Genomic DNA, 20,144 nt, shown 5'->3' with positions numbered 1-20,144 from the left:
ATGAATACTATGGGGTTGATGTATGAAGCAGTGAAAACAGGGGAAGAAGCGGACCAGTGGAGAAGTTGCCATGACAACCAATCAGCTTTCCCCTATCATTTAATACAGAGGTTCTCAAACTCGGTCCTCGGGGGCACACACAGTGCATGTTTTGCAGGTCTCCTCACAGAATCACAAGTGAAATAATTAGCTCCACCTGTGGGCCTTTTAAAATGTGTCAGTGAGTAATTAATACACCTGTGCACCTGCTGGGTTACCTGCAAAACATGCACTGTGTGTGCCCCCGAGGACCGAGTTTGAGAACCTCTGATTTAATAGAATGTACTTGAAAAATGCTACCCCAAAGCTGATATCTATCTATCTATCTATCTATCTATCTATCTATCTATCTATCTATCTATCTATCTATCTATCTATCTATCTATCTATCATCCAGATTTATAGGATATATATATATATATATATATATATATATATATATATAGTTAGTATCTCTCTCTCTCTCTCTCTCTCTCTCTCTTTATATATATATATATATATATATATATATCTCTCTCATTAAAAAAAAATCAAGGATGTGCTCACATAGGTGTAAACAGACCTATTCCATTAATAATTGTCCATATATACTTGATGGAAACCTAGGGGTAGATGTAAGAACGGACGTTATGGTGAAGAAGAAGTATTAGTGCACACAACTTCTCCCCCATGTATGACCGCAATAATTACTGGCAAATGACAGGGACGCTATACGCCGGTCCAGTGGCGGAACTAGCGAGCGGTGGGCCCAGGTGCAACAAAATGGTTTTGCCCCCCCATCCCATCCAAGTCCCTGGAGGGGATCTGGTGAGGGGGACCTGCTCAGGGCCAGAGAAATGGATACCTAGCAGCAGTGCCGTAACTAGACATTTTAGCACTGTGTGCAAGAAACGGCATCGGAGCCCCACCCCTGCATGCAAAACAGGGGCAGTGCGCGCGCTCAAAAATACATAGGGGCGTGGTTTCGTGGGGAAGGGGTGTGGCCACAAAATAATACCAATTCATAAAACGGTGCAGAGTAGTCTCCATTATTCAAATTACGCTACACAGTAGCACCACTACACCAGCTAGAGACCCTTTTACACCTTACAGCGGACAGATTCCCCTTTTTACACATTACGGTAGACAGCGTCCCCTTTTTACACATTGCGGCAGACAGCGTCCCCTTTTTACCTATTAAGGCAGACAGCGTCCCCCTTTTTACACATAACGGCAGACAGCGTGCCCTTTTTACACATAACGGCAGACAGCATCCTCTTTTTACACATTCCGGCAGACAGCGTGCCCTTGTTACACATTACGGCAGACAGCGTCCCCTTTTTACACATTACGGCAGATAGCGTGCCCTTTTTACACATTACGGCAGACAGCGTGCCTTTGTTACACATTACGGCAGACAGTGTGCCCTTTTTACACATTACGGAAGACAGCGTGCCCTTTTTACACATTACGGCAGACAGCGTGCCCTTTTTACACATTACGGCAGACAGCGTGCCTTTGTTACACATTACGGCAGACAGTGTGCCCTTTTTACACATTAAGGAAGACAGGGTGCGCTTTTTACACATTACGGCAGACAGCGTGCCCTTGTTACACATTACGGCATACAGTGTCCCCTTTTTACACATTACGGCAGACAGCATCCCCTTTTTACACATTACGGCAGGCAGATTCATTCTTTTTACACATGACGGCAGGCAGATTCCCCCTTTTCTCTAACGTCCTAGTGGATGCTGGGGACTCCGTCAGGACCATGGGGAATAGCGGCTCCGCAGGAGACAGGGCACAAAAAGTAAGCTTTTAGGATCACATGGTGTGTACTGGCTCCTCCCCCTATGACCCTCCTCCAAGCCTCAGTTAGGTTTTTGTGCCCGTCCGAGCAGGGTGCAATCTAGGTGGCTCTCATAAAGAGCTGCTTAGAAAAAGTTTTTTAGGTTTCTTATTTTCAGTGAGTCCTGCTGGCAACAGGCTCACTGCTACGAGGGACTTAGGGGAGAGAAGTGAACTCACCTGCGTGCAGGATGGATTTGCTTCTTAGGCTACTGGACACCATTAGCTCCAGAGGGATCGAACACAGGCCCAGCCATGGAGTCCGGTCCCGGAGCCGTGCCGCCGACCCCCCTTGCAGATGCCGAAGTTGAAGAGGTCCAGAGGTCCGGAAACAGGCGGCAGAAGACTTTCAGTCTTCATAAGGTAGCGCACAGCACTGCAGCTGTGCGCCATTGTTGTCGGCACACTTCACACCAGCGGTCACTGAGGGTGCAGGGCGCTGGGGGGGGCGCCCTGGGCAGCAATGTATAATACCTTTTTCTATGGCTAAAATACATCACATATAGCCCTTGAGGCTATATGGATGTATTTAACCCCTGCCATATATCGCAAACTCCGGGAGAAGAGCCCGCCGTTTTAGGGGGCGGGGCCTATTCTCCTCAGCACACAGCGCCATTTTCCTGCTCAGCTCCGCTGTGAGGAAGGCTCCCAGGACTCTCCCCTGCACTGCACTACAGAAACAGGGTAAAACAGAGAAGGGGGGCATATTTTGGCGATATTTTTATATATTAAGCGCATATAACAGAAACAACACCTTTTAGGGTTGTTTATATACATTTTTATAGCGCTTTGGTGTGTGCTGGCAAACTCTCCCTCTGTCTCCCCAAAGGGCTAGTGGGGTCCTGTCTTCGATAAGAGCATTCCCTGTGTGTCTGCTGTGTGTCGGTACGTGTGTGTCGACATGTATGAGGACGATGTTGGTGTGGAGGCGGAGCAATTGCCGGTAATGGTGATGTCACCCCCTAGGGAGTCGACACCGGAATGGATGGCTTTAATTATGGAATTACGTGATAATGTTAGCACGCTGCAAAAGTCAGTTGACGACATGAGACGGCCGGAAAACCAGTTAGTACCTGTCCAGGCGTCTCAGGCACCGTCAGGGGCTGTAAAACGTCCCTTACCTCAGTCAGTCGACACAGGTACCGACACAGATGAATCTAGTGTCGACGGTGAAGAAAGAAACGTATTTTCCAATAGGGCCACACGTTATATGATCACGGCAATGAAGGAGGCTTTGCATATCTCTGATACTGCAGGTACCTCAAAGGGGGGTATTATGTGGGGTGTGAAAAAACTACCTGTAGCTTTTCCAGAATCAGAGGAATTGAATGACGTGTGTGATGAAGCGTGGGTTAACCCCGATAGAAAACTGCTAATTTCAAAGAAGTTATTGGCATTATACCCTTTCCCACCAGAGGTTAGGGCGCGCTGGGAAACACCCCCTAGGGTGGATAAGGCGCTCACACGCTTATCAAAACAAGTGGCGTTACCGTCTCCTGATACGGCCGCCCTCAAGGATCCAGCTGATAGGAGGCTGGAAACTACCCTGAAGAGTATATACACACATACTGGTGTTATACTGCGACCAGCAATAGCCTCAGCCTGGATGTGCAGTGCTGGGGTGGTGTGGTCGGATTCCCTGACTGAAAATATTGATACCCTGGATAGGGACAGTATTTTATTGACTATAGAGCAATTAAAGGATGCTTTTCTTTATATGCGAGATGCTCAGAGGGATATTTGCACTCTGGCATCGAGAGTAAGTGCGATGTCCATATCTGCCAGAAGAAGTTTATGGACGCGACAGTGGTCAGGTGATGCGGATTCCAAACGGCATATGGAAGTATTGCCGTATAAAGGAGAGGAATTATTTGGGGTCGGTCTATCGGATCTGGTGGCCACGGCAACAGCCGGAAAATCCACTTTTTTACCTCAGGTCACCTCCCAACAGAAAAAGACACCGTCTTTTCAGCCGCAGTCCTTTCGTTCCTATAAGAACAAGCTGGCAAAAGGACAGTCATATTTGCCCAGAGGCAAAGGAAGGGGTAAGAGGGTGCAGCAAGCAACTACTTCCCACGAACAGAAGCCCTCCCCGGCTTCTACAAAGCCCTCAGCATGACGCTGGGGCTGTGCAAGCGGACTCAGGGGCGGTGGGGGGTCGACTAAAGATTTTCAGCACACAGTGGGCGCGCTCACAGGTGGACCCTTGGATCCTGCAGGTAGTATCTCAGGGTTACAAGTTGGAATTCGAAAAGTCTCCCCCTCGCCGGTTCCTAAAGTCTGCTTTACCAACGTCTCCCTCAGAAAGGGCGACGGTATTGGAAGCCATTCACAAGCTGTATTCTCAGCAGGTGATAGTCAAGGTACCCCTCCTACAACAGGGAAAGGGGTATTATTCCACACTATTTGTGGTACCGAAGCCGGACGGTTCGGTAAGACCTATTCTAAATCTGAAATCCTTGAACCTGTACATACAGAAATTCAAGTTCAAGATGGAGTCACTCAGAGCAGTGATAGCGAATCTGGAAGAAGGGGACTTCATGGTGTCCCTGGACATAAAAGATGCTTATCTGCATGTCCCAATTTACCCTTCACACCAAGGGTATCTCAGGTTCGTGATACAAAACTGTCATTATCAGTTTCAAACGCTGCCGTTTGGTTTGTCCACGGCACCTCGGGTCTTTACCAAGGTAATGGCCGAAATGATGGTTCTTCTACGAAGAAAAGGCGTATTAATTATCCCTTACTTGGACGATCTCCTGATAAGGGCAAGGTCCAGAGAACAGCTGGAAGTCGGAGTAGCACTAACCCAAGTAGTGCTTCAACAACACGGGTGGATTCTGAATCTTCCAAAATCTCAATTGACCCCGACGACACGTCTGCTGTTCCTGGGAATGATTCTGGACACTGTTCAGAAAAAGGTGTTTCTCCCGGAGGAGAAAGCAAGGGAGTTATCCGAACTTGTCAGGAACCTCCTAAAACCAGGAAATGTGTCAGTACATCAATGCACAAGAGTCCTGGGAAAGATGGTGGCTTCTTACGAAGCAATTCCATTCGGCAGATTCCACGCACGAATATTTCAGTGGGATCTGCTGGACAAATGGTCCGGATCGCATCTGCACATGCATCAGCGGATAACACTGTCACCAAGAACAAGGGTGTCTCTTCTGTGGTGGTTGCAGAGTGCCCATCTGTTAGAGGGCCGCAGATTCGGCATACAGGACTGGGTCCTGGTGACTACGGATGCCAGCCTACGAGGCTGGGGAGCAGTCACACAGGGAAGAAACTTCCAGGGCGTGTGGTCGAACCTGGAGACGTCTCTTCACATAAATATACTGGAGCTAAGAGCGATTTACAATGCTCTAAGCCTGGCAAAACCGCTGCTTCAGGGTCAGCCGGTGTTGATCCAGTCGGACAACATCACGGCAGTCGCCCACGTAAACAGACAGGGCGGCACGAGAAGCAGAAGAGCAATGACAGAAGCTGCAAGGATTCTTCGCTGGGCGGAAAATCATGTCATAGCACTGTCAGCAGTGTTCATTCCGGGAGTGGACAACTGGGAAGCAGACTTCCTCAGCAGACACGACCTCCACCCGGGAGAGTGGGGACTTCATCCAGAAGTCTTCCACATGATTGTGAACCGTTGGGAAAAACCAAAGGTGGACATGATGGCGTCCCGCCTCAACAAGAAACTGGACAGATATTGCGCCAGGTCAAGAGACCCTCAGGCAATAGCTGTGGACGCTCTGGTAACACCGTGGGTGTACCAGTCCGTGTATGTGTTTCCTCCTCTGCCTCTCATACCAAAGGTACTGAGAATTATACGGCTACGGGGAGTAAGAACAATACTCGTGGCTCCGGATTGGCCGAGAAGGACTTGGTACCCGGAACTTCAAGAGATGCTCACGGAAGAGCCGTGGCCTCTACCGTTAAGAAGGGATCTGCTTCAGCAGGGACCTTGTATGTTCCAAGACTTACCGCGACTGCGTTTGACGGCATGGCGGTTGAACGCCGGATTCTAAAAGAAAAGGGCATTCCAGAGGAAGTTATTCCTACCTTGATTAAAGCCAGGAAGGAAGTGACCGCACAACATTATCACCGCATTTGGAGAAAATATGTTGCGTGGTGTGAGGCCAAGAAGGCCCCAACGGAGGAATTTCAATTGGGTCGATTCCTACATTTCCTGCAGGCAGGATTGTCTATGGGCCTCAAATTGGGGTCTATTAAGGTTCAAATTTCGGCCTTATCGATTTTCTTCCAGAAAGAATTGGCTTCAGTGCCTGAAGTACAAACCTTTGTCAAAGGTGTACTACATATACAGCCCCCGATTGTGCCTCCAGTGGCACCGTGGGATCTCAACGTAGTTTTGGATTTTCTCAAATCCCATTGGTTTGAGCCGCTCAAATCGGTAGATTTGAAGTATCTTACATGGAAAGTAACCATGCTACTGGCCCTGGCTTCAGCCAGGAGAGTATCAGAGTTGGCGGCTTTATCGTACAAAAGCCCATATCTGATTTTCCATTCGGACAGGGCAGAACTGCGGACGCGTCCTCAGTTTCTGCCTAAGGTGGTTTCGGCTTTTCACTTGAACCAGCCTATTGTGGTGCCTGCGGCTACTAGCGACTTGGAGGACTCCAAGTTGCTGGACGTTGTCAGAGCATTGAAAATATATATTTCAAGGACGGCTGGAGTCAGAAAATCTGACTCGCTGTTTATCCTGTATGCACCCAACAAGATGGGTGCTCCTGCGTCTAAGCAGACGATTGCTCGTTGGATCTGTAGCACAATCCAACTTGCACATTCTGTGGCAGGCCTGCCACAGCCTAAATCTGTAAATGCCCACTCCACAAGGAAGGTGGGCTCATCTTGGGCGGCTGCCCGAGGGGTCTCGGCATTACAACTTTGCCGAGCAGCTACGTGGTCAGGGGAGAACACGTTTGTAAAATTTTACAAATTTGATACTCTGGCTAAGGAGGACCTGGAGTTCTCTCATTCGGTGCTGCAGAGTCATCCGCACTCTCCCGCCCGTTTGGGAGCTTTGGTATAATCCCCATGGTCCTGACGGAGTCCCCAGCATCCACTAGGACGTTAGAGAAAATAAGAATTTACTTACCGATAATTCTATTTCTCATAGTCCGTAGTGGATGCTGGGCGCCCATCCCAAGTGCGGATTGTCTGCAATACTTGTACATAGTTATTGTTACAAAAATCGGGTTATTATTGTTGTGAGCCATCTTTTCAGAGGCTTCTTCGTTGTTATCATACTGTTAACTGGGTTCAAATCACAAGTTGTACGGTGTGATTGGTGTGGCTGGTATGAGTCTTACCCGGGATTCAAGATCCTTCCTTATTGTGTACGCTCGTCCGGGCACAGTACCTAACTGAGGCTTGGAGGAGCCATTAAAGCCATCCATTCCGGTGTCGACTCCCTAGGGGGTGACATCACCATTACCGGCAATTGCTCCGCCTCCACACCAACATCGTCCTCATACATGTCGACACACACGTACCGACACACAGCAGACACACAGGGAATGCTCTTATCGAAGACAGGACCCCACTAGCCCTTTGGGGAGACAGAGGGAGAGTTTGCCAGCACACACCAAAGCGCTATAAAAATGTATATAAACAACCCTAAAAGGTGTTGTTTCTGTTATATGCGCTTAATATATAAAAATATCGCCAAAATATGCCCCCCTTCTCTGTTTTACCCTGTTTCTGTAGTGCAGTGCAGGGGAGAGTCCTGGGAGCCTTCCTCACAGCGGAGCTGAGCAGGAAAATGGCGCTGTGTGCTGAGGAGAATAGGCCCCGCCCCCTAAAACGGCGGGCTCTTCTCCCGGAGTTTGCGATATATGGCAGGGGTTAAATACATCCATATAGCCTCAAGGGCTATATGTGATGTATTTTAGCCATAGAAAAAAGGTATTATACATTGCTGCCCAGGGCGCCCCCCCCAGCGCCCTGCACCCTCAGTGACCGCTGGTGTGAAGTGTGCCGACAACAATGGCGCACAGCTGCAGTGCTGTGCGCTACCTTATGAAGACTGAAAGTCTTCTGCCGCCTGTTTCCGGACCTCTGGACCTCTTCAACTTCGGCATCTGCAAGGGGGGTCGGCGGCACGGCTCCGGGACCGGACTCCATGGCTGGGCCTGTGTTCGATCCCTCTGGAGCTAATGGTGTCCAGTAGCCTAAGAAGCAAATCCATCCTGCACGCAGGTGAGTTCACTTCTCTCCCCTAAGTCCCTCGTAGCAGTGAGCCTGTTGCCAGCAGGACTCACTGAAAATAAGAAACCTAAAAAACTTTTTCTAAGCAGCTCTTTATGAGAGCCACCTAGATTGCACCCTGCTCGGACGGGCACAAAAACCTAACTGAGGCTTGGAGGAGGGTCATAGGGGGAGGAGCCAGTACACACCATGTGATCCTAAAAGCTTACTTTTTGTGCCCTGTCTCCTGCGGAGCCGCTATTCCCCATGGTCCTGACGGAGTCCCCAGCATCCACTACGGACTATGAGAAATAGAATTATCGGTAAGTAAATTCTTATTTTTACACATTACGGCAGACAGTCCCCCTTTTTGCACAGAAAGAAAGAAAGAGAATGAAAGAAAGAAAGAATTATACTTACTGTCTCCACTGGCTCAGGCTCCTCGGTGAAGCTTCTAGCAGAGATCACGATTCCCGGGCAGGAGAGAAGGAGGAGGAGGGAGGTGGGGAGGGAGCCGCAGCAACGCTGTGTTATTGGTGGAGGCGCTGCTGCTGCTGACCCAGTCCTTCACCATAGGCTGTCCTCCGCCGCTGTGAATGCTGGGATGCGCTTCACAGCGGCGGAAGACAGCCTATAGTGAAGCAGAGGGACAGCAGCGCCTCAACCAATAAAACAGCGCTGCTGCGGCTCCCTCCTCCACCTACCTCCTCCTCCTTCCCCCCGTGTTTGCTGCGCTCCTCTCCTCTCTGGGCAGCTGTGTGCTGCGGGCAGCGGTTTTGCCGCAGCACACAGCGGCATGTAATGAGTCAGTTTGATTTATTACATGCTTTGGGCCCCTGGACAGTGGCGGGCCCCAGTGCAACGCACTGGTTGCACTGGCGGTAGTTCCGCCTCTGCGCCGGGCAATGTATGAACAGTCAGTGTAGCTATCGATTTCAACAGCTGTAGGTGTTGTTGCCTGGCGCAGAGCACTGTCCCTGGCTGTCAGTCATACGCAAAACAATAAAGTTTTTTTTTTCACTAATGCAGCGGGTGCCGATGGGGGAATTCTGACCGGCACAGCGCACAAGGAATGCAAGCACCAGTCAGAGAAGAGGAAGACAGGCAGTGTAACACTCTCCATCTTTGGGTCACTTGTTGTTAATACATGCTTATAAGAAATAAATGTAAGAAAAATTTGTATAAAGTGTTAACAAAGCAGTTTTTTTTAAATAAATGTAAAAGAATATAATGGGCTGGATGTAATAGCGCCGAGCTCTATGGCTGTGGGCAATGCCAGCCAAAATCGAATGTTTTTAAAAGGGCAATCATGTACAAAGCTAAACCATGCCTTGCACTTGATTGCCCCTTTAAAAAAAAAATCTTCCCAGTTCGTCCAGTATCCCGCACGCCGCGGAACTGTGCCATGACTGTGCCATGCCCACACAATATTACATCCGGACCTATATATTTAATCTTGAGCATTTTGCCTTATTTTGGGTATCTTTTTTGGTGAGAGGGTCTGCTTACAGGATCCCTAACAGAATTACATTTTAATGGAAAGTTTAAAAGCATGAAAACCAGTCCCTTACCCAATTGAGTGACAGTGAAAGAACGTTTCCCTCGGGTGGAACGTATACACCACCATCTTTATATCCAGTGAAATTGATTTGTTTCAAACATTCAGAGCATTCAAAGTGATTCGGTTTCCATCAAGTATATATGGCCAAATTTTTAATGGAATAGGTCTACAGTATTTAAATCTTATCGCAACCCTGATTTATTTTTGTTGGTTTGTATGTGATTGGGATGTCATGCTCATAGTGATCCTTCAAGGGGAGCAGCCAATTTAATGTGCTGTATATGAGTAATTTGATTTATTTCATGTAAGGTAAAATTTGTTAACTTTTAGCATGGTATACTGGTATTTAGTTTATGTGTGGGCAGTACGGATGGTGTAATGGTTAGCATTTCTGCCTCACAGCACTGAGGTCATGGGTTCGATTCCCACCATGGCCCTAACTGTGTGGAGTTTGTATATTCTCCCCGTACTTGTGTGGGTTTCCTCCGGGTTCTCCAGTTTCCTCCCACAATCCAAAAATGTACTGGTAGGTTAATTGGTCCCCAACAAAAAATTAACCCTGGTGTGTATGTGTGTGTACATGTGGTAGGGAATATAGATTGTAAGCTCCACTGGGGCAGGGACTGATGTGAATGAGCAAATATTCTCTGGACAGCGCTGCAGAATATGTGTGTGTTATATAAATAACTGGTAATAAATAATGTACACACATATATTTATTATACAATTCATGCAGCCGGCACTCCTTTGCTACTTATTTGCAAATGTGTCCTGGTACCCTCCTTATTACCTCCTCAGTTTGAGAAGGAACCCAAATAGCAAATGTATGGACGGCACTCTGGGCAACTTGAATAAACACATTTGGACCCTGATTAATTATGTAAATAATAATAATAATAATAATAATAATTAAATAATTATTCCATGTTCAAATGCCGGCCAAGTCACCCAGAGTGCCCTCCATACAGTTGATAAGTAAGTGTATGTATGTGTGTATATATATATATATATATATATATAAAAAATGCAGTGATCCCGGCACTCCTCTTAAATGAGATAAATGCTGCGGTGCCCTCCTGGAGGTGTGAGCCTCTGGATAGATTGTGAAGAAAGAGGCGGCACTCGAACAGACTTCTTAGCAAAAAAGTATCGTGGTCAGTTTATTCCGACATGTTTCGGGTTAATCACCCCGTCCTCAGGGCCATAGTAACCCAAACTGAGCCAATGTACCTACATATATACAGACACAGACTAACAATCAAACATAGAATGTTACTCACCTGCTCCACGGCGCCATTCTGACCATACATACGCCCAGCAGCGCTCCCATGTCGCCCTCCGGTGACGTCATCAAGCAATGCCAGCGACCAGCTTCCATGGTAACCTCCGGCCAAGCTCTCTGCTCACTCAGGATACTGCTGCGGGCGTCGCGCTGCCAACCCGTGACATCATATGGCAGAGCGGAGCAAAGCAGTGTCTAAGCAACCATCTACAACAAAAAACAATCAGTGAAATATAATAACTAAAACATACATACAAAATACATGTACTAGTGCAAAAAATATATATACTAGTGCAAAAAAATGTTCTGACCCACATTAACCAGAGCATTAACCAGGCCAATGTACAATAGATATACATATAAAATAGATAAATCAGAAAAATAACACAAGGAAAAATCAAGAACAATGATCACATAAATAGGTAAGCCAAATAGATGGAATATATAATAATAAAGATATTGCTTAAATTCTTAAATCAATCTAAGGCTATATACATAATTTATAATCGTGTTAGCTCACAGAAAACACTGTAAGCCAAAGTTTTCATTCAGCCCACGTGGTGATAAGGTGCCCAATTTGAAAATCCACCTGGATTCACGCTGTAAGAGGGCTCTATCCCTATCACCCCCTCTCAAGGTTCTGGGGACATGATCAATTAATATGGCCCTAATACTAGCCACCCCATGTTTGAATATATATATATATATATATATGTGTGTGTGTGTGTGTGTGTGTGTGTGTGTGTGTAGAAGGAAGGCTATCAGCGCCAAAAATGCGGTAGCCACTCAACACTAATAATTAGACCAAACATTTTTTTAGTAAATAAATAAAATAAATAATATCCCTATAAGGACACTCCCTCTTACACAATAGGGCATCCGCTACACCTTAAGAAATAAGCATTGGTAAGGATGCTTATAAAAAATGTGGGAAAACAGTGGATAAGGTGTTTCTAAGCGACCAATGGTGTCACATAAGATTACAGAGATCAGATTATATTAAAAAGTAATTGTACAATTTAATTCACATATAAATCACACCAGTAACTAAAAATAGATATCAAAGCCACAAGTAAAAAAGGTTAAAAATGCCTCTGGAGCTGGATATACATATAAAAAATTACTTCCATAAGTTATTGTGAAACAAGAGGACAGAGATACATGTTACTAAAAAATCAATGTAAAAAAGAGGAATCAATTGCTTAACTTGAGAAGATGGGTTATGCCCGGTAGCAACCAACGCGTTTCGTCCTATCTGGACTTCATCAAGGGGTGATATGATAGTGGGACAGCTCATAAATATATACATGCACTAAAGAGGAAGTGAATGTTACATCATTTCCTGTCAATTAGAGGGTCCAAGCTGAAAGTTTCTTATATTCACAAAAACTAACTGTTCCCCCCAGTGGTATCATGATGTTGGGGAGAATCGCTGGATATAGAACACGTTATTGTTGGAAAGTGTTATTTAAACATTGTAAAGTTCACTTGTCCCGGATTTCCTGTCCGGATCGCGTGTGATGTCACATCTGACCCACTTCCGGCGTCAGCTGGTTCCTACTGTGCAAAGTTATCAATATAACTGAAACGTTAACAGCAGCCTGTCTCGTTATTAATGTAAAGTCCCGCGTGAGTGACGCCTATTTTCTCTCTCTCTCTCTCTCTCTCTATATATATATATATATATATACATACACACACAAACCTATACATAAATATTTATACAAATGATAAAAATGTAAGCGCTCGATAGATATATACTCTAAATGCATGGTGCCATGAGGGCTATGATAGACAAGGATACGACAGCACCCCTGCGATGCACAAAAAAAAAAACATATGAAGTTTAGTACACAACCAGTATATATATGTGGCAAATGTATTCACACCATAAACAAGATCACTTGAAAGATGCAATATATGGTGCCTATATGGTACATCTTACATAGTAAATTATGCGGGATGCACAATGTGGCACTTTTAGAAAATGATCTGAAATAAGCTTTGGGATTTGGTGCTCTGCTATTGTTGGGTTAGACAATAGTTGTAGTTTTGCGCACAACAAACTTCTTCATGAATGGTTTCCTAAGCAGACTAAGAACTTACAGGTCATTGGCTGCAGATACTTCCAGGGATCAGATACAAATAATTCATTCTGACTGAATTGTGTTTGCTAAGTGAGGGTTAAAATCCAATCTCAGTATTGGGTTTGGATTGCAGGGTTTCAAGAATCTTGCATTGATGTAAAGCTGATACATTTAATTTGTGCTGGGGCATACATATGTTTCCACTGCTATAATACAGTCCTCTCTAGGGCACACAGTCTATCTTTATTTGCATTACAGAGGGAATGGAAATTTCCATTAATTGTGCTAGAAAAGAATAGACTTCAGATTGCTTTAATTCCAGTGTTCAGGCACAGAAGGTGCATTATATGTTGTAAAGAAATCAATGTTTGGATTTGTTGGCTAATGCGGCTGTGTCTCTTCGCACTGTCAGTCATCTAAAACTGTACAAAGTGAAACACATTTAAAGTTTGCAAAACAAACTTTGTCAAATAAATAAAGGGCGCATTCCGCACCGGGTAACTCTTCCTGTTTCTTTAAACAAACAAACAGAGAAAAATCACAATTTTTTTTTTTAATAGAGTAATTTTTATTCAAAAGGATAGAAGTTTGATTACAGATAATGCATAACATTGGTGTATCATGTACAGTAAGTCAAGGTACCACTTGTGGGACATCATCCACTTACATTATAATAACATGCCGTATTGTTGAAGAAATGTGTACATACAGTTATTCTTACCGAATAAACTTGCAAGATCCGCAAATAGTGTAAAAATCCTCATTACATTTTTTTTATCATTTTACCTATCCCAAAAACGAGAAAAATCACTATTGACATTTACATGATGAAATATGATTTTGCTGTGATTTTATTGCTAATAGATTTCCTAATATTCAAGTAAGAATATTAACTAAATGTACTGAAATAGAGCAGAAGCCGTCATATGCTCTTCAGAGGGAACATTGCATAGGATGGTGTCTGAGGTTTGCAGCCTTCATCATTTATGGTAGAAGCACTCGTATGACAGGAAGCCGACATGTATCCTGCCCCTGTATACACAGAGCTGCCTCACTGTCTGTAGTGTGATTGGGGTAAGTTAGGGATGGCCATCGCCTATCAATGACATACCTCCCAACTGTCCCGACTTTCACGGGATTTTTTGGGAGTATCCCGCTGTACCACCTGTGGGCTGCAGTGTCCCGCGGTGGTGTTGGGCAGCGGTGAATAGACACTCTGCACATTTCACGGGAGACAGAGGGTCTGGGGGCATGCCAGAAGCTCAGAGAGTGCTGGGCATGCCCCTTCAGTATTATAAAATGACACTCACGCATAGCCATGCCCCTTTGATGGACCACACCCCTTTCAGCCGCACCTGGGAGTGCCGCTTCCCCATTTCCCAATGTTTGGAGGTATACAGTAATTCCAAATCATTGATGGTTTATGATTGATGGTAAATATTTTTGCCATTGATGGGCAAGAACCAGATGGTTTCCAGCCATCGATGGTACAGAAACACCCAATGGTCCTTTTTTCCTCTTTTTTCTAAAAGGTGCCAGGACACAAAGCATATCTCCACCCCCCAACACCCAGAAAGCCCCACCCCCAGGTTCTGATTGGCCCATGGGCCAGTCAATGAAAGAACAGGGATGAGGTCATCCATTGCATAGTTTTGGAACCATCGATAGTCACAAGCAACTCCGCCGTTGATGGTGAACATACTGATGGCAATCCCTAGGTTCAGCTGTGCTTCTATACCTGCTGACCACCAAGGATCGTGGAAAGTTGGGGCTAAGGATTGTGGAAAGCTAGAACAAGGACAGACCAATGGAAAACTAGCTAGCCTATAAACTCATACCTACTGGAAGGCTTCAATGTTTTATTAGGATTGGTAACACTAGTGAAATGCCTGCAAAAGGGTCTGGCGACCGAAACCAATGTTTGTAGTGTTATCATACCCAATGACATTTTTACTAGCATTGCGTTATCACTGGCAACAAATACAGCCCCAATGAGGCTAAGGGCCTTATTCAGAGAAGTATGCTATTCTGATTTTTTCACAGTTGGCCGATGTTTTATTACTGCGCATGCGTCCCGATGCCTCTACGATGTTGCTTGCAGAGAGGATTTAGACACAGATTGATTGACAGTTAGGGACCATTTTTGTATAGTAACAGGGGGAGGTTAGAAAAATAGAATGTTTTATAGGAGTATCGGAGCCATCAACTACATCTAGCCTCAATGTGCCATGCACCATGAGATGCCTGGCATGAGTGAGCTGGCAGTTCCCGTGCAACTCTTCTAATGCTGGGAGTCTTTTTTTGTTGTTGCTGAAAATGCATTTTATTCGCATAGCTATGCGAGTAGACACGCAAGCAGACTCTGCTAATTACAATGATATGTGGCTTGCCTATATTCTGTGTGCGGCTGCATCTGCATACGAATTGCAGCATTTCTGTATTCATAATGCTACAGTATGTTACAGTGTAATGTAGAATTTCATATGCAGATAGTGGTGCAGTCACACACAGAATCAGGGGCGGAACTATCGGAGACAATGGAGTCTGTTGCCGCCGGGCCCCAGCCCTGAAGGGGGCACTTACTCCATTGTCCCGCATGTCCATGCCGCAGTTTGAGGACTGAGGAGGAGCCGCTGTACAGAGCGCATATCATCATGGCGCTCCTCCCCCGTGACATGGTCTCACTGCTGTCTCTGGTCATGGACGTCACCTGACATTGGCTGTAATGCAAGCCGTGACCTAAGCGAGTGAGCGGGGAGCTGGGAGCCAGGCAGTGCCGTGCGGTGAAGTCCATCCCCAGAAGTCGGGATGGGAGAGTGTGCGGTGAGTGGGCTGAGTGTGCAGAGAGTGGCTGTCACTGTCGGGACTCGGAGGAGCCTGAGGACAGATCACTTAACTGTAAGTGCAAGGCAACATTCTGATTAGTGCAACCGTATAGGGCTGCGGTAGTGGGGGCAGGTGCTGTAGAGTTGGGTGTTACTGTTTTTCTGGGGCTCCATAAAAATCAGAGTTCCCTTGTGTCATGCCTACCACCACTACAGTTCTTCTGATGATTCCCTCATGCCTGTCTCCACTCCACTTAGCCAGCTATCCAGGGTGCAGTAGGGACACCAAAGACATTGAATAAGTGAAATGATGTCACTCATGCAGTATCTTTGATGTCTTTGTGGTGCATTGAGCACCAGCAACTAACATAAAGCACCTTACCTGTAAAGTTGTCAGCTGCTGATCCTCCACATTTGTTATGGTGCTGGTCTGCACTACTAATGATAGAAGACGCCAGGTAAAGGATCATGCGGATGGCGGTTTTTGGTGGTGACAGAAGGGAGGGGTTCTCCTGGCTGGGGGTGGGGGGTAAGTGGCGGGAATCATAGAATTATACAGTATATTACACTCACTGCCAATCACTTGTACACTTGCTTACTTATGTTATAAAATGCCATGTAAATGGAGTGGTCACTAAAATGCTCTCCGTATTGTCTGGCAGTTAAAATACTGCTCTCCATATTGTCTGGTGGTCACAATAATACAGAGAGCGTTATTGTGACCGCAAGACAATACAGAGAGTATTGTCTGGTGGTCACAATAATGCTCTCTATATTGTCTGGAGGTCACAATAATGCTCTCCGTATTGTCTGGATGTCACAATAACACTCCTCGTATTGTCTGATGTATAGCGGTCACCAATATGCTCTAAGTATTGTATAGTGATCACTGATATGCTCTTAGTATTGTGTAGAAGTCACTAAACTGCTCATAGTCTGGTGGTCACAAAAATGCTCTCGGTACTTATGGGCTAATGCTTTACAGGTTAGCGGAAAATGGGCTGTGACTGGACGGGAGTCACACAAAACAACTTATTTTCATAGGACGTCATTCATTTTGCAAAGTCAAAAAGTCGGCACGTAGGGTGGAGGGGGGCACCAAGTTTTTCTTGCCTCCGGGCGACTGAGATTAAGTTATGCCACTGCACAGAATATAGACATACCGCATATGATTGTAACCAACCGAGTCTGCTTGTGCGTCTTACTCACATATCGATGCAAATAAGAGGCATTTTTTGTTTCGTCAGCCTTTATGAGTAACCATAGACTAACTCAGAAAGATGATAACAGACTGGTCGTCTCAATAATAATCTCCGCGGCAGCAACATTTGCATATTTTTGCACAGTATCCGCTTACAATCACGCAGTCGTGATTAGCATACATCTCTGAATCCTCAATTAAAAAATGTATATTACTGCACATTGCAGATGAGCCTTACTAGTAAAGTGTCTAACCACTCCCAGCTACAATGTCTATTAGTAGCGGTGTGCCCTGCTCCTTCTCTGCTAGGCGCACCACTACTACTATACACTTCAGCCGAGAGCGGGCAGTGATTGTCCTGTGCTCCGTCTCCCATGGTGTCTCTTTGCTAGGCATTCACTGCTATGTTTATTAGTAGCGCTGCGTCCGGCTCCTTCATTGAAGTCCTGCCTCAGCAGCCTAACGCACTGACCTCCACTGCAGCCTCCCCGGCTCCCATCTGTAGACACCCTAACCGGGTGAGTGCTACCAATGGGAGTGATTGTAATTAGGCAGGTCTGTATGAGCTGGGGACATGGATTGTGTGTATTGGTAGTGGAGCTTATTTGGCTTTAAATTTGATAGGGTAAATACGTTGGGAGATATTTTCAAGTGTGGTTGTATGCAGAGGATAGGTCAGCTTTCAATATACCTTTTTTTGTGAGCGACTGCTAAAGAGAGTAATATAGAAAATAGCAAGTTGCAGGTAGGCCTTGAATTAATATGCAGGTGTATAAAATTATTAGTCCTGGATATGCAAGGCCAATAATAACAGGAACATTGTTAGGATACTTAAACTTTTATTTCCGATTCCCTTCCCTTTGCCAGCCCTTTGGTTAGGGTATAGCTTCCATTTACCCTGATGGAACTGATTTTCCACTCCTATTTACATAAGAAGGCACACCGCTCCCCTCCCCACCTCTACGCTCAAATTCAGGTGATTAAGAAGATACTGTAGATATTTCACAAATTGCAAAAACAAGAGGGTTGGCTGATGAAGATATGAAGAATGGTCAGAAAAAGAAAATTACGATAAGAGAAATAACAATATAGCTTTTCTTGATCATCCCATGTCATCACTTAACTTATTACTGTGTGACGTAATGTGTAAAAGGTACTAATATTGTGTAGCCTAATGTGTAAGGGGCACTACTACTGTGTGGCCTAACGTGTAAGGGACAAAACTACTGTATGGCCTAACGTGTAAAGGTTACTACTACTGTGTGGTGTAATATGTAAGGGACACTACTACTGTGTGGTGTAATATGTAAGGGGCACTACTGCTACTGTATGACATAATGTGTAAGGGGCACTACTGCTGTGTGTTGTAATATGTAAAGGGCACTACTGCTACTGTGTGACGTAATGTGTAAGGGGCACTACCACTGTGGTGTAATATGTAAGGGGCACTATAACTGTGTCATGTAATATGTAAGGGGCACTACTACTACTATGTTGTTTAATATGTAAAGGGCACTGCTACTGTATGGTATAATATGTAAGAGGCACTACTACTGTGTGGTGTAATATGTAAGGGGCACTACTGCTACTGTATGACATAATGTGTAAGGGGCACTACTGCTGTGTGTTTTAATATGTAAAGGGCACTACTGCTACTGTGTGACGTAATGTGTAAGGGGCACTACCACTGTGGTGTAATATGTAAGGGGCACTATAACTGTGTCATGTAATATGTAAGGGGCACTACTACTATGTTGTTTAATATGTAAAGGGCACTGCTACTGTATGGTATAATATGTAAGAGGCACTACTACTGTGTGGTTTAATATGTAAGGGGCACTGCTACTGTGTGGTTTAATATGTAAGGGGCACTACTAATACTCTGTGATATAATGTTTAAGGGGCACTACCACTGTGTTGAGTAATGTCTAAAAAGCACTACTACTGTGTGGCCTAATGTGTAAGGGTCATTACTACTGGGTGGTGTAATATGCAAGGGGCACTACCACTGTGTGAGGTAATGTGTAAGAGGCACTACTACTGTGTGACGTAACATCAATTGGAGGTACTATTGTGTGTCTGCACCCTTTCCCCATGAGGCCACACAACTTTTTTGGGTGCGCCTTTGACACTCACTGTCCCTACTTAAAATATGGGGGGCGGCACCAATGTCCTTTCTGGCACAGTGACCAAAATGTTACGGCTCTGTGTACATAAACCTAACCTGGCATCTCTTCTGCACTGGCTTGTGTTTGATGGGTGCATTAGAGCAGTGGTTCATAACCTCAGCCCTCAAGTTTTCCCAACAGGTCATGTTTTGTGAATTTCTGTCTGTGTATTCAGGTGGGATAATTACTGACCTAGCAAAATAGACTAACTCACATAATTAAATAAATCCACAAAACATGTCCTGTTGGTGATACTTGGGGAATAGAGTTGAGAACCCCTGGGTGAGAGGATACAGCAACATAGCATATTAGGGTATGGGTCATTAGGTCGACAAGACTTAGGTCGACAGTCATTAGGTCGACCACTATTGGTCGACATGCATTAGGTCAACACGGTCATTATGTACTAGCTCGACATGGAAAAAGGTCAACATGAGGCTTTTTTTACTTTTTTGGTATCGTTTTCTTCGTAAAGTGATGGGGAACCCCAATTAGTGCACCGTGTGCAAGGTGTCTTGATCCGCTACAGCTGGGTTTGGCACAGGTTACTATTCCCAATCATAGTCCACGTGGATCGTAAAGTATGAAAAAGTTTTTAAAAAATGGAAAAAAAGGTGAAAAATGCATGTCGACCTTTTTCCATGTCGACCTAATAACCATGTCGACCTAATAAATGTCAACCAATAGTGGTCGACCTAATGACTGTCGTCCTAAGTCTTGTCGACCTAACGACCATAAGCCGTATATTATACAGTTTATACAATGATTAATTATTCTGTCCACTAACAAAAACCAGGAGTGAGCATATTATGATGCAGATTGAGGCTGTGTTGTCTCAGGATTTAGGTAAAATGAAGACCCCCTGACGTGTTGGGGTCACAGCACTACTTGGAGACAGATGTTTGTTAACTTGTATTCGGGATGAGACTAGCTCCTTGCAAGTCAGC

The 20,144-nt window shown here is 45.2% G+C and overlaps 1 protein-coding gene and 1 long non-coding RNA gene across 11 annotated transcripts in view; one reads left to right on the top strand and one right to left on the bottom strand.

Annotated features, from left to right (window-relative positions):
* DCDC1 (doublecortin domain containing 1) overlaps nucleotides 1-20,144 on the top strand; it is a 962,215-nt gene that overhangs the window by 608,859 nt on the left and 333,212 nt on the right. The window lies entirely within an intron of this gene.
* LOC134968890 (uncharacterized) overlaps nucleotides 1-20,144 on the bottom strand; it is a 44,151-nt gene that overhangs the window by 15,808 nt on the left and 8,199 nt on the right. The window contains exon 2 of the long non-coding RNA XR_010189350.1: nucleotides 10,915-11,123. This is a non-coding gene — a long non-coding RNA (uncharacterized LOC134968890). The remainder of the gene's footprint in view (nucleotides 1-10,914; nucleotides 11,124-20,144) is intronic.

This window comes from Pseudophryne corroboree, chromosome 11 (genome assembly GCF_028390025.1).
Source record: "Pseudophryne corroboree isolate aPseCor3 chromosome 11, aPseCor3.hap2, whole genome shotgun sequence".
In the NCBI taxonomy this organism is placed as follows: domain Eukaryota; kingdom Metazoa; phylum Chordata; class Amphibia; order Anura; family Myobatrachidae; genus Pseudophryne; species Pseudophryne corroboree.
The sequence above is the reverse complement of the archived record's forward strand: the minus strand, read 5'-3'. Positions and strand labels throughout refer to the sequence as shown.